General features: G+C 45.9%; 1 protein-coding gene across 7 annotated transcripts in view; it reads right to left on the bottom strand.

Annotated features, from left to right (window-relative positions):
- Positions 1-15673, bottom strand: part of MOB3B (MOB kinase activator 3B) — a 333368-nt gene that overhangs the window by 118772 nt on the left and 198923 nt on the right. Inside the window, exon 4 of one of the 7 annotated variants that reach the window (XR_014817775.1) lies at positions 9873-11333. The exons of the other annotated variants lie outside the window; for them this stretch is intronic. The gene's annotated coding sequence lies outside the window, so the exon portion shown is untranslated. Of the gene's footprint in view, positions 1-9872; positions 11334-15673 lie in introns of those variants that run through there. 7 annotated transcript variants of the gene reach the window in all.

Raw genomic sequence — 15673 nt, 5'->3', positions numbered from 1 at the left:
GAGCTCTTGCTGGGAAATTTGAACTAGTCTAGACCACACAGAGCAGACAAAATTTGGCAGGCTCACATATAGGCATCAAGCCATACTGACTATTCACATTTTCATACAAATGCTCATGAAGATGAATTCACTCCTGCTGTGATTGACACTCCGCAGCAACTTCCAAAAATGCAGACACAGTAAAGTGTAATTATGATGTGTAATTGACTTGTAATTTATGAGTGCTCCTGAGGAACTGAGCAGCTCCCTGAGATGGAGATCCTGACATGAGACCTGGGGAGAAACACTGAGCAGATGGTTTTATCTGTTCTTCATCTGCAAACTGGGAGAGAAGTGGTCTAGCAAAGAGAGGCAAACCATAATAGGCGCTTAAAGAGCTAAACGGCAATGCCTCATTGAGGCAGTATGGGGACAATTCTGAACAGATGTGGCAGCCCTTGGCAGTGGGACAGGGTATTAACAGAGTGCTGTAGGAAGTCACTCTTGTGGCTAGATTCTCTAAGTCAAGTGGTGTCTGCCAGCACGATGGAAAGGCCCACCATCCCATGCAGTACCCACTAGACATATGTAGCTTTGAGCACTTGAAAGGTAGTTAATAAGATTAAGGAACTGATTTTATTTTGTTCTTTTTTTTTTTTTTTTTTTCTTTTCTTTTTTAGGGCCTCACCCTTGGCATGTGGAAGTTTCCAGGCTGGCTGAGGGGTTGAATGAGAGCTATAGCTGCTGGCCTATGCCACAGCCATGGCAGCGCAAGATCGGAGCCTCGTCTGCAACCTACACCACAGCTCACAGCAACCCTGGATCCTTAACCCAGTGAATGAGGCCAGGGATTGAACCCATAACCTTATGGCTCCTAGTCGGATTTGTTTCTGCTGCACCACAGCGGGAACTCCTATTTTATTCTTTTTATGGCCATGTCTGTGGCACATGGAAGTTCCTGGGCCAGGGGTCGAATTGGAGCTGCAGCTGCAGGACTATGCCACATCCAGCAATGCTAGATCTGGTCCACAGCTGCTGCAACCTATGCCACAGCTTGCAGAAACACCAGATCCTTAACCCACTGAGCGAGGCCAGGGATTGAACCTGTACCCTCACAGAGACAACAGTGGGTTCTGAACCCACTGAGCCACAATAGGAATTCCAAGAAACTGATTTTAATTTTTATTTAAATTCATTTAAATTTAAATAGCCACAAGAGGCCAGTGGCTACTGAACTGGACAATACAGCTCCAAGTAATGGGTTGAAGGATAGTCGTCTTCTTTTTTTTTTTTTTTTCGCTTTTTTTTTTTTTTTTAGGGCCGCACTCACAGCATGTGGAAGTTCCTAGACTAGGGGTTGAACTGGAGCTACAGCTGCAGGCCTACGCCACAGACATAGCAATGCAGGATCTGAGCTGCATCTGTGACCTACATCACCGCTCATGGCAACACTGTATCCGTAACCCACTGAGCGAGGCCAGGGATCGAATCCGCATCCCCATGGATCTTAGTTGGGTTTGTTAACTGCTGAGCCATGAAGGGAACTCCTAAAGGATATGATTCTTTAAAACCATGATCTCCTTGGAGTTTCCTCATGGATCACAGGGTTAAGGATCCAGCATTGTCATTGCTATGGCTTGGGTCACTCCTGTGGTAGTGATTTGATCCCTGGCCCATGAACTTCCACATGCCATAAGAACAGCCAAAACAACAAAAACAACAACAAAAACCCACCAAACCAAACCAAACCAAACCAAACCAAACCAAACTATGATCTCCTTAAAGAATGATGTATCTTCAACTGTCACTCTGCACTCAGCACAGTGTCTGACATATAGCAGGTTTTCAATAAATGCTTTTTAACAGAACCTCAGCAGCCAGAAGAGGGTTAGCTTTATAACACAGAAAGTATATTGTGTAAGATTATGCAGTTAGTGTTTCCCGAAGGCTATTTTGAAGACTTAGACCCACAATATACTCTGGAGAGAAAGAATTCCCTGAGCAAACATGCCTGTATGTTCTATGCCTTGCGTGGAGAACTGGAACATATGTTAGGATATTGAAGAAACCGAAATAGCCTTTTTTTTTTTTTTTTTTTTTTTTTTTCCCCTTTCCTTTTTTAGGGCTGAACCTGCAGCATGTGGAAGCTCCCAGGATAGAGGTCAAATTGGAGCTACAGATGCTGGCCTACGCCACAGCCACAGCAATGCAAGATTGGAGCCGCATCTGTGAGCTACACCACAGCTTGTGACAATGCCGGGTCCTCAACCCACTGAGTGAAGCCAGGGATAAAACCCGCATCCTCATGGATCCTAGTCGGGTTTGTTACTGTTGAGCCATGATGAGAACTCCTGTAATAGTGTTATTAACTCACAGTTTCCCATGGTTATTTGATGATGGAACCCTCTTTTCACATGATATCTTTGACATTCCTTTAGCAGATTCTGGGAAAAATATTTTGGGGGATGCTCCAAAGAATGACAGGGTAGGAGGAAAACATCTAGTGAATTCCTTGAAAGTGGGGACCCCTTTCAGCACAAAGTCATGAGGTATAGCTATTTTTTGAATGTTCTAGAAAGCCTCTCTTTCAGTCAAAATCAGACGCAGTCTATAAAGCATTCTCATTCAGCAAAGGTAAAGAAAGACAGCAGGGCAGGGCTGGGGAGTCTAGGCTATCTCAGGCTGCCGTAGTCCGTGTGTCTGTCCAACCAGAAGGTAATCTGACGTGTGAATTGGACGGAGGTATGTAATGGCAACTTAGAACAGAAATAATAAGAGGTATAGAAATATATTAATGTTTTAAGAGTCTCTACTTAAAAAAGTTAAGCCAAGTAGCTAAACACTGAGAATTTGTTGCGATTAGAATATAAACCCCGGTACAAAGGAATGACCAATCCAGAGATACGGTGTAAACGAGGATGAAGCTTCGGTCCCTACGGACAGGAAAAGAGAATGGTACTTTCTGAGAAGAAAAATGATAAAACAAGGAGTTCCTGTGGTGGCGCAGTGGTTAATGGATCCGACTGGGAACCATGAGGTTGCGGGTTCGATCCTGGCCCTTGCTCAGTGGGTTAAGGATCCGGCGTGGCCGTGAGCTGTTGTGTGGGTTGCAGACGCGGCTCAGATCCTGCGTTGCTGTGGCTCTGTTATGGGCCAGTGGCTGCAGCTCTGATTGGACCCCTGGCCTGGGAACCTCCATGTGCTGCAGGAACGACTCAAGAAAAGGCAAAAAGACAAAAAAAAAAAAAAAAAAAAAAAAAGAAAAATGATAAAACAAGAAGCTGATTGAGACTAGGATGGAAACATCTTCCTTAGTTTCTTTTGATTTTTTTTTTTTTTTTTGGTCTTTTTAGAGCCACACTCACAGCATATGGAAGCTCCCAGGCTAGGTGTCAAATCAAAGCTATAGCTGCTGGCCTACACCACAGGCACAGCAATGCCAGATCCGAGCTGTGTCTGTGACCTACACCACAGCTCATGACAACATGGGATCCTTAACCCATTGAGCGAGGCCTGGGATCGAACCCAAGTCCTCATGGATACTAGCTGGGTTCATTAACTGCTGAGCCACAATGGGAATGCCCTGTCCCTTTTGATTTTGAGTTTTGCTAATGTCATAGTAAGAAAGTTGGAATTAAATCTAGTCCCACACCACAGTTGCAGCTACAAATTATTTGTCGTTATTTTACATACACTTGTGCTTAAGTTTAATTAACTGTATATAGACCACTCCATGGAATGGATTAATCCCTTTTCAATAAATGGCTTTTATTCTCTTTTGAAAACTTGAAATTAGAAAAAAACCAAAGATCTCTTCAGATCTAGTTTAGGGGAGGAAGCTGGATGGGAAAAACCCCAACCAAAACCTTCTGTCAAGATCATGGTGCCCTCGGCAGGGAGGTGCCCAGACAAAGCCTGTCCCTGCAAGGCTGGGCACATTACCTGTGGGCGATCCATAGACTTCTTAAGGCCTGCCCACTTAATATATGGCTTCAAAATGAAACATGTGTACCTATTATAAAGATATCACCTCAGTGTTTTCAAAGATGCTTAACTCCCCACTCCAGGAGGGAACCCCCTCTCCCCCAAATCCTGGGAAAACTTAGTTGTTTAGACCATGTGACTGTGCACATCCTGCTCCAAGTAAATTCATAAAGGGTCTGCACAACCACTGGCCTCCTCCTTGAGCATCCTTGTCACCCACAGACCACCTTGCTCCTTTGAGCATCTGTCACCACAGCTCTGGGGGTGGGGGGCAGAGGGCGCAGCCAGAGACGGGGGGAGCTCACTCCCAGAGCCCTTGGTCCAGGGCATGCAGGCTGCTTGTCGTGTGTACCCTTCGTTGGTAAAGCCGATTCTTTACTTATTAATTTATTTAATTAATTTGTTTTTTTGGGTTGTGGTGTGTAGCAGCTTAATGTAGGATCTTGGTTCCTAGACCAGGCATCAAATCTGGGCCTTAGTAGCGAAAGTGCTGAAGCCTAACCACTAGGCCACCTGAAACTCCCCAGGTAAAGCCCCACCCCTTTTTTTGGCTTTCACACCTGCAAAAAGTCCTCAGGCTAGGGGTGGAAAAGGAGCTGCAGCTGCTGGCCTGTGCCACAGCCACAGCAACGTGGGATCTGAGCTGCATCTGGGACTGACACCACAGCTCACTGCAATGCTGGATCCTTAACCCACTGGGCGAGGCCAGGGATCGAACCTGCATCCTCATGGATACTAGTTGGGTTCATGACCCACTTGAGCCACAATGGGAAATCCCCAGGTAGAGCCTTTTAAATCATAACATCTGATTTTTCTGACTATTAAAAAAGTGATACACATTTGTGATAGAAAACCAGAAAAACCCAAATGGGCACATATAAAAGAGAAGCATCCTCCATAATTCCCCCAAAAGAGAACACACTTGACATTTTTTGCCATATTTCCTTTCTCATCTATGATTAGATGAGACACACTAATAGACAGACATATGATTAGAGTAATTTTCCAATATAGTTTTGGATGCTATTTTGATAACTTAATATCATGTGCTGTGCTTTTCCCGTGGGCATCTTCTTCAACTCGAATTGGTTCTATTTTAGGCCCTGAAATAAGGAAGACTGACTCTCACCCCTGACCCAACTAAGACAAAAACAAACAAACAAAAAAACCCCACACCAACTATCTATCTACCATCCCACAAAACAGAAGCAAAAGCTCACTGGGCATCAGCAAAGGGTGAATAAATAGGACCAACAAAGACACGTGGCTGATTTTGCTAACCTAGCACAATGCAGTTCATTGAAAATAATCCTGGAGTTCCCATCGTGGCATAGCAGAAACAAATCCGACTAAGAACCATGAGGTTGCAAGTTGGATCCCTGGCCTCTCTCAGTGGGATAAGGATTTGGCATTGCCATGAGCTGTGGTGTAGGTCACAGATGTGACATTGGCATGGCTGTGGCTGTGGGCGTAGCTCCGATTAGACCCCTAGCCTAGGAACCTCCATATGCCGTTGGTGCAGCCCTAAAAAGCAAAAAAAAAAAAAAAAAAAAAAAAAAGAAAGAAAAGAAAAAGAAAATAATCCCACATTTCTTTGCTATTTTTCTATTTGACACTTTAGAATATGTTGGCCAAAGCTCCAAATATGGTCTCCAGCAGCCTCTCCCCCTTGGCTCTGGGCATTTGGGTTGCTCTGAACAATCACTGCCATCTGATGCCATGCAAGACACAAGACACACACACACACATACACACAAACTCCTAAAATGACAACGTCCCATGAATGCAAACTCCATCTGCTCTCTGTATCAGGTATATCCACTCTGCTGGCATGGTGGGCTTTAATTGATGAAGGCCTTGCTAAGCAGAAAGAAAAGGTCACTGTGGACCAAAGACAGTAAGGCTGGTGACGTACCGTGTCAAAGGTCACGATCTCAGTAAGTCAAGCTGGGGGGCCTCTGGATTGGATAGGATCTCCTTCGCATATGGAAGACTGGGGCCTAGAGACCTTAAATGCCTTGCTCAGGGTTGGACGATGAATATGGAGTAGTGGAAGCATCCTTGCAAAGGCCAAACTGCCAGACTCGCAGGCTGAAGCTCTTTCTTCTCCAATGCCTGTGTCCCTGTTCAAACCATCTGGCTGGAAGTCAAAGAACCCGCCTGACAAAACAGAGCCTAGAGGCCTCTGCAAAGATGATGTTTCAAAAGAAAAAGGTCTTTTCAAAAGCCCCACAATGGCTCTTCATTGTCGGCTCTTTGGGGGAACAGCTCTGGCTCTTGTGAGAGGTTCTGCTTCTTTTCACAGTCCCGACCTGGTCTTGCCAGGACAGGCCACTCTGGCTCCCGCCCTCACCCAAGCATCTCCTAGGGAAGCAAGGCGTGACCTGGCTACCTCTTAAGGAAACACAAGATCATCACATGCTGGGGCTTTGGAGTGCCCGTTGTGGCGCAGTGGTTAACGAATCCGACTAGGAACCATGAGGTTGCGGGTTTGATCTCTGGCCTCGCTCATGGGTTAAGGATCTGGCATTGCCGTGTGCTGTAGTGTAGGTTGCAGACGTGGCTTGGATCCCACGTTGCTGTGGCTGTGGCATAGGCTGGCGGCTACAGCTCTGATTCGACCCCTAGCCTGGGAATTTCCACATGCCACGAGAGCGGCCCCAGAAAAGGCAAAAAAAAAAAAAAAAAAAAAATAATCATATGCTGGGGCTTAGATGGCCTGTGCTGGGTCTTTGTGAGACACCCCTTTCTCAACCTTTGGTCTTCAAACTGTTTCCCTTCCATCTGGCCTTAAGTACCCATGTTCCAAGCAGGTTTAGTGCAGAAGCCTAAAGTCATTTGGCAGAGGAACCTCAATCATTAGCCAAGAGGCACTGCCTACAAACTGGGGGAAGAGGGAACGCTTGGGTGTGATGAGATGGCAGTAATGAGAGTGATGAGGGATGGAGGGGAACGTGGTTTGGGTGTTGAGAAGTTGCCCACCACGCCTGTTGGACGTAAAGGTAACAGGTGTGGGAACAGATGAAATGATATATGTAAAGAAGTGAACGGAGCATCTGGAACTCAAGAAATGGAGCTTGTTTATTTCTTGAAAATGTGTGTGTGCCGTGTACATTGTAAAAACCGAGTGATGGGGTGTCAGAGGGTGAAGTGGGGGGGGGTCGAGGGGAGAGACTGAACGCAACTGACTCCCCCCTGCCCCAGAAGGCCTCCCAGATGAGGAGTTTCACTTCCTTCTCCTCCCTCTCTCTTCCTTTTCTTTCTTCCTCACCCCAAACGGCCATGGTGGGTGTGTGGTCGAGGCCAGGAGGGAGGCAGGGAACAAAAACGCAAAATTGAGAGACATGTCACAAAGATGAACAGTGCAGCCCTGAATTGGTTCCATGGCTTAAGATCTCCATAAGATGTTAATGAGCGATCACACAAGAAAAAAAAAGGATTTCAGGACTTCCTGCTCTGGTGCAACAGGATCGGCATCATCTCTGCAGCGCCAGGATGCAGGTTCGATCCCCTGCCTGGCACAGTGGGTTAAAGGATATGGTGCTGCTGCAGCTGCGGCGTAAGTCGGATCTGATCCCTGGCCTGGGAATGCTTTATGCTGCAGGGCAGCCAAAAAACCAAAACCAAAAACAAAAAAAGAAAAGGATTTCAGCAGCATGATGCAGTTGAACTGGGTGGGTAACCCAAAAAACTCAACCAAGTTTCTTTACTGAATGACTTTCCAAGGCCTTTCAGCTGTGATTGTACATTGAGAGTCTTCAAGGGCAGATAAGATGTAGCATTTGGTAAACTCATCTGACCAGGAAAAGAAGTCCATTTTCACTGATCCTCACCCCAGACTGATATTGTGAGGAATATTCATATTATACTCAGTATCGATCCTTAGACATTTCTTCTTTGTTCTACTCTCCCACCTCACCGAGCTAACTCCCAATCCTAGAAAAGGAGAAAAAATGCCGTGCCAACAACAGTCATTCTCAAATTTGAGAGTAAATGTCCTCTAGAGTCTTGACCCTCAGAGTGTGGTCTGGGAACCAGCAGCATGGCCGTCGACGGGTGGCAAAATGAATTGCGCTGTGATTCGGGGGAACCGAATCAGAACCTACACGTGAGTGAGATGCTCGGGTGATTCACAGGTACCTGAAAGTTTGAGATGCAGACGGAGGATGCCCGCTTCTAGGCACTCAGCTCAATAATTCTGAGTTGCTCTATTGGTGGTGAGGTCTGAGTATGTACATTGAAACCCCCTCCAGAAGTTTCTGATGCAGCTGGTATGTGGACTGTTATTGAGAAACACTGACTTAATCTAGAAGCTCCCATGACCCAAGTGCCCTGCTGTAAGGCAACAGAATAGCCCGGTGCAAACATTTGGTTTCACGGCAGCACCTCTGCAAGGTAGGTGATGGTACAATCACTTTCAGTGACAGAAGAAAAGAAAGGGACCCCCGGAGAGAGAAGGTGAAAGTGCTGGACCAAGGTCACCCAGGGGGCAGCAGGTGCGTTTGGGTGAACAAGCACCCTCCTGTCTTTCCTCCCTCCCCCCACCCCCCATCCCTCTCCTCCCCCTCCTCCCTAATCAGCTCTTTATTTGCCAGCTACTGCATTGCTGACAGCCCTCTCTGAGTCTGCTTTTGTTTTTTAGTGAAAGACCAACAAAACACTGCGGGCTCTCCAGGCTTGCTAATGATAATCCTGATTAGCGCCATTCTGTCAGCTGACTCTCAGGCTGTCCAGGGCCAACAGCAGCCGGTTTATTCAATCAAGGCCTGGCCCATTTTCTAATTACCAGCATCATTTGGGTTCGTTTCCTCCCACTGTGAACTTGCTGGAGTTCAAGTCATCTTCAGCTGTTACATTTACATGAGACATGGATCACTGGTCACGACTGTGTCTGTCCCAGCTCCGGCCTCCCCCTCCCTGTTGGAGACCAAATGAAATCATGTATTTCCCTGGGTTCCCAGGCTGCTGCTGAGCAGCAGGTCCCAACGGGAGCCCTGAGACAAGCCCTGTGGACAGATGGACTTGCTGGCCTTGCTCTCTGGGTTGGCCAGGGTGAACCCTTCCCAGCTTCTGAATTCCAAATTGTATTCCCACTCAAGAGGCCCAAGAGGGTGACCAAGGGTCCCAGTTTGCCAGGAACAGAGAGTTTTCCCAGGACATGGGATTTTTTCATGCTAAATCTGGAAGGATTGGTCATTGTACGCCTGGCCCACCAGGACAGTGTGAGAGCATCTGCATCCTCCCAGGAAATACAGTTGAATCTGGACCAGAAAACTGACTGGGAGCTGGGGTCCTATCTTTCTCTGTCAAGCCTGAGACTGAGGATGCTCTGTACTTTATCCTGCTCTTCATCTCCACTGCTAATCCAATAGGATGAAGCTTCATTTCCAACAGTGGATACGTGGAGGTCTGCAGGCCTGTTCTGAGATGAGGGCGGCGCCCTGGAAGGAATGACTGGTGTGGGAGCCCTTCGAATGGAGGTGCGCCATCCTCAAAGTACTCGTCCCAATTCAAAAACACATCACGCATTTATCATGTACTTGGCAACACAGGCAATTCGAGCATATGTCGTGTATCCTCCCACCCCTCAAAGAGTTGACACTGATACAAATACAATGAACTGTATCTGCTACAAGGCTACTTAGGGGACCCCCAAGATGGCCAAAGACTACAAGAGCTGGGGAAGAGAGAATGAAGGTACCCCTGCTTACTTCATTATTGTATTTAACAGCCAACATTTCTTAAGCACTTACCCTGTGACTAAACCACTTCTTTTTTCATAATTCTATTGTTATACCTATGCTACAAACGAGGAAAACGAGGCTTGGGAAAACCAGCTATGCTGCTCAAGATTGCAGATGAGGGAATGAAGGGTCCAGGATTTGAACCCAGAAAGTCTGAGCCTTGTCTTTTTTTTTTTTTTTTTCCAGGGCTGCACCACAGCATATGGAAGTTTCCAGGGGTTGAAGAGGAGCTACAGCTGCCAGCCTACCCCACGGCCACAGCAATGCTGGATCTGAGCCACGTCTGTGACCTAAATCACAGCTCATGGCAAGGCTGTATCCTTAAGCCACTGAGCGAGACCAGGGATTGAACCTGAGTCCTCGTGCATACCACTGGGCCACGACAGGAACTCCCTGAGCCTTGGTCTTAATTAAGCACTGTCTGAGACTGAATCTCTCACCCTTGTGGGGTGCTGGATCCTCCACACAACCAGTGTTTTGGGCACTCAGCCAACATCAGACGAAAGCGACAGGGCTGGTTTTAAGTAGAGAAGCGTGACTGTGCGTGTTGGAAACATGGCCGAGAGCAACATGAGGTGGGTCTCTGTGTTCTACTTTATGGAATCCCGAGGCATGACATCAGGAATGTCCCACCAGAGGTGTGGGAACTCTTGGAATAATGATCTTCTGCAGGAAATTGGCAGGACAAGTCTTACCCTCTGGCCCCTAGCTGCATTAGATTCTAAGGAATGTACTAGAATGGGAAGCCAAATGCCTGACTTCTTCATCATCCTCCAAGGGCTAAAGATGAGAGGCAGTCATTATTTTTATATCTTTTAGACTGCTTTTGTCAGTTTTCAAAAGCTTATCCTTCTTAGGGAGTTCCCATTGTGGCTCAGTGGAACTGAACCCGACTAATATCCATGAGGATGTGGGTTCAATCCCTGGCCTTGCTCAGTGGTTTGGGGATCCAGCATTGCCATGAACTGTGGTGTAGGTCACAGACACAGCTCAGATCTGGTGTGGCTGTGGCTGTCGTGTAAGCTGGCAGCTGTAGCTCTGATTCCACCCCTAACCTGGGATTTGGAAGTTGGGTATTCCAGCACTATTAGCTAGTGAAAGTGCTCAATTCAGAGACAGCAATCACAAGTACAGCATTCTTAGGGTGGACATTGAACTGTGCTAAGCATCCAGAGCCTGACAAGAGATACTGACTATCTTCAGAAATATTCTCAGTATCTTTTACTGTTACTTCATAGGGTTTTGTTTTGTATGTTTAGGGTGTTTTTTGCTTTTTAGGGCCACACCCAGGGCACATGGAAGTTCCTGGGCTAGGGATCGAATCATAGCTGCAGCTGCTGGCCTATGCCACAGCCATGGCAATGTGGGATCTGAGCTGCATCTGTGACCTACACCACAGCTTGTGGCAATGCCGGATCCTTAACCCACTGATTGAGGCCAGGGATCAAATCTGCATCCTCATGGATACTAGCTGGGCTGCACCTGCAGCATATGGAGGTTCCTAGGCTAGGGGTTGAATTGGAGATACAGCTGCCGGCCTACACCACAGCCACAGCCACAGCCACATGGGATCCGAGCCACGTCTGCCACCTACATCACAGCTCACGGCAACGCCAGATTCTTAACCTACTGAGTGAGGCCAGGGATCGAACCCACAACCTCACAGTTCCTAGTTGGATTCGTTTCCACTGCACCACAACAGGAACTCCAACGGGTAAAATGAATACATAATTTCAGACACTTAAGCACTAAAAGCACTTGTTATTAAATCCACCCAACTCTACCCTGAATCCAGAATCCAGTCATTTCTTGCCCCCTCTGACTTGCTGATGTAATTTTGCACTTGTTGAGTGAGTGAATGAATGAATAAGTGAATGAATGCATTACTTCCAGGACCTCTTTGATAGCATGTACATTGTTGAAATGGAAATCTTCAAACACTATGAAAACTGCATTTTTTGTTTGTCTGCTTTTTTGGCTGTACCTGTGGCATGTGGAACTTCCCAGGGCTAGGAACTGAACCCGTGCCACAACAGCAACCCAAGCCACTTCAGTGACAACACCAGATCCTTAAGCCACCGTGCCACAGGAGAACTCGGAAAATGGCATGTTTTGCTGTCGCAATTAAAATGAGCCCAAGTTAAATATGGTTAGCCAGGTTTTATAAGTAGCAGATCTAGCATATGGACTAGGTCACCTGCTTTCTGGCCCAGTGCTTTTATGAATTATTCTAGATTTTAGACCTATCTATTTTAGACCTGTCTATCTTCTGCTAGAATTTGGAATTGCTCTATGTCAGCTCTATGACTGACACTCGAATAAGCCATTGGTAAATTCGCCTCAATCATACATCTGTTCTGACATTCTTTTTTTTTTTTTTTTAAGTAGTCACCATATTGCTTTGAGAGGCCCGTTGTTTCAAAGATGTATCTTTTTTTTTTTTTTTTTTTTTTTTGGTATTTTTAGGCCCTGTACAGCAAGGGGGTCAGGTTATCCTTACATGTATACATTACAATTACATTTTTCCCCCAGCCTTTCTTCTGTTGCAACATGAGTATCTAGATGAAGTTCTCAATGCTATTCAGCAGGATCTCCTTGTAAATCTATTCTAAGTTGTGTCTGATAAGCCCAAGCTCCCTATCCCTCCCACTCCCTCCTCCTCCCATCAGGCAGCCACAAGTCTCTTCTCCAAGTCCATGATTTTCTTTTCTGAGGAGATGTTCATTTGTGCTGGATATTAGATTCCAGTTATAAGTGATATCATATGGTATTTGTCTTTGTGTTCTGACATTCTTATTTATGTTTTCAAGAAACATGTACTTGACCAAGCAAACATTTTGGTTTCAGAATGATCACTGAACAGATCTTTCTTTGTCAATTTGTTTCAGGACCATGTTCAACAGGTTTGACTGATAAAGCTCACCCCTCAATGAAAGACATCAGATACATCTTGGAGTTCCCGACGTGGCACAGCGGAAACAAATCCAACTAGGAACCATGAGGTTGAGGGTTCGATCCCTGGCCTCGATCAGTGGGTTAAGGATCTGGCATTGCCGTGAGCTGTGGTGTAGGTTGCAGATTCAGCTCAAATCCCAGGTTGCTGTGGCTGTGGTGTAGGGCAGCAGCCACAGCTCCAAGTTGACCCCTATGCTGGGAACTTTCATATGCCTCAGATGTGGGCCTAAAAATACCAAAAAAAAAAAAAAAAAGAGATACATCTTTGAAACAACGGGCCTCTCAAAGCAATATGGTGACTACTTAAATTTACTGTGGACATACTTACTATAGACATTAACAGATTTCAATGCAATTTAAAGGTGACAGATAACTGTCTTAAATGAATCTGTAAATTCATTGATAATTTTCTAATAATTCTACTTTTATTAAATTATCCTCAGATAATTAAAAAAACCTACTCATTATTAATACGCAAAAGCACTGAAATTAATCTCCCTGCAATTAATATGAATGAAACATAAAGGTAGGAAGGTTACTGTTCCCAGTAAAATTTAAAGAAACTGTACGGTTCTACGGAAGAAAACTGATACCCTTCTTGTCACTTCCACTGTTAATAATTCCTAGTTAATCCAATCATAGTTTGTTCCCCATGCCCCCAAAGAGGCTCTTTTATTTTTATTTTATTTATTTTTTTTTGCTTTTTAGGGTCACACCCGAGGCATATGGAGGTTCCCAGGCTAGGGGTCGAATTGGAGCTGCAGCTCCTGCCTACACCACAGCCACAGCAATGTAGGATCTGTGCCATGTCTGTAGCCTACACCACAGCTCACAGCAAAGCTGGATCCTTAACCCACTGAGCAAGGCCAGGGATCAAACCCACATCTTTGTGGATCCTAGTCAGTATCGTTAACCACTGGGCCACGAAGGGAACTGCCCCCAAAGAGGCTCTTATCTAGAATACTGAGTTGTAGGAGTTTTCCTGCGGCCCTGTAGGTTAAGCGAAAAATTCACGTATAATGGGACCTGCACAGTTCAAACCCGTGGTGTTCAAGGGTCCGCTGTAACTGAGAGTGTTCTGATGGCAAAGGAAGGTTTCCTCTGCTTGTTACCTTACACTCAGCTTTGTCCTACAATAGCTTTCCGTAAAGAAGAAGAGATCCCCATGGAGAAGAAATGCTCTCTCCATCTGACATCTGTGCTCCTTTAGCTCAGTGAAACCCAAACTTGAGCACCAAGGAAAGCCTCTTCCTTCCATTGCCCTTTGGGGAAGGCATTTTCCCTCCATTTGAACATGTCCACTGAACAGAAGTGAAGAGAACCCCCTAGAAGCAGACCCTGGCTCTCCACGAGATCAGAGTGCTTCCTCCACCCTCTTCATTTGCCTGCCTATCCACTCTGTCCTTGACATTCTTCTGAAATTAGCTTTATTCATTCCTTCCAGGCTTTTTCATTCCTGTGCACTGTTTGCACCAGCTTTTCATCTCATGGTGGCTGTTCACCCACAAGAGTCTTTATACAAGACAAAGGAGCAAAACTCAGTCACGATGGTGTTTTCGCTTCTTTCCACACTATCTGTCCAACTGCATTCAGAGACAACTTGGTTCCTCCCAAGAACTTTTTAGAAAGTGGTTGTGAAAGGAAGGAAGAAAATGAACATGTTTGATACAGCCAATGATACAGCTTGGCTGTACCCAGCAAGCCTTGCTTTGCCCCAGAACTCCTTTTTTTTTTTTTTTTTTTTTTTTTTTTGCTTTTTAGGGCTGTGCCCGTAGCATATGGAGGTTCCCAGGCTTGGGGTCGAATTGGAGCTGTAGCCGCTGGCCTATGCCACAGCCACAGCAATGCCAGATCTGAGCCACATCTGCGACCTACATTATAGCTCATGGCAACACCAGATCCTTAACCCACTGAGCGAGGCCAGGGTTTGAACACACAGCCTCATGGTTACTAGTTGGACTCGTTTCTGCTACATCACAACAGGAACTCCTGTTTCAGAACTCTTGAGGGACGCACAGAAATTTTTTTTTTTTTTTACTGTGTAGTCTCATAGCATAATAATAGATTTCAAGTTGAGAAACTCTAAAGACGATACATAAGGAGTTCCTGTTGTGGCGCAGTGGTTAACGAATCCGACTAAGAACCATGAGGTTGGGGGTTCGATCCCTGGCCTCACTCAGTGGGTTAAGGATCTGGCGTTGCCGTGAGCTGTGGTGTAGGTTGCAGACGCAGCTCAGATCCCACGTTGCTGTGGCTCTGGTGTAGGCTGGCAGCTACAGCTCCGATTTGACCCCTAGCCTGGGAACCTCCATATGCCGCAGGAGTGACCCAAGAAATGGGAAAAAGACAAAAAAAAAAAAAAAAAAAAAAAAAAAAGAAAAATAGATGATACATAAAATTCACCAACATCTTCTTTGCCAGGAAGATACCATATATACTACATCAAACATGTCTTTTGGTTTTTGTATTTTGTTTTCTTTTTATGGCCGCACCTGCAGCATATGGAAGTTTCCAGGCCACGGATTGAGTCTGAGCCACAGGTGCAACCTATGCTGCAGCTGGGGCAATGCCTTTTCCTTTAACCCAATGTACCGGGCCAGGAATCAAACCAACACCTCCTCAGTGACCTGAGCCACTGCAGTCAGATTCTTAACCCATTGCACCATGGCAGGAACTCCTGTATTTTGACTCTTTAATATCTGGGGCCTTGCTGACCATGGAGGGACCGTCTCTCCCTGAGCCAACCAATTCCTAGAGATAGGAAACATCTCATCCTTGAGCCGTTTACTCATCAATCAGTACAAACCAACCAATCCCGAGCCCACACCCCCAACTACCTTCTCTTGGGCCTCTTACATTTAGGGCTCAAATTCCTTTGCCCTAATTACTCCAGGGCCAAGTACCAGACAGCTAGGAGCAGCCCCTGTGTCTCAGAACCTGCTGAAATTATTCAAATAGTCCATTTTTAGCCTTCTTATCCTGCCTTGCCCATTCCTTCCAAGAGAAGTCAC

Source organism: Sus scrofa, chromosome 10 (assembly GCF_054392235.1).
Source record: "Sus scrofa isolate SSC_HxYL_T2T_F1_AM1 chromosome 10, Sscrofa_HxYL_maternal_Yorkshire_Landrace_v2.0, whole genome shotgun sequence".
Taxonomy (NCBI): domain Eukaryota; kingdom Metazoa; phylum Chordata; class Mammalia; order Artiodactyla; family Suidae; genus Sus; species Sus scrofa.
The sequence above is the reverse complement of the archived record's forward strand: the minus strand, read 5'-3'. Positions and strand labels throughout refer to the sequence as shown.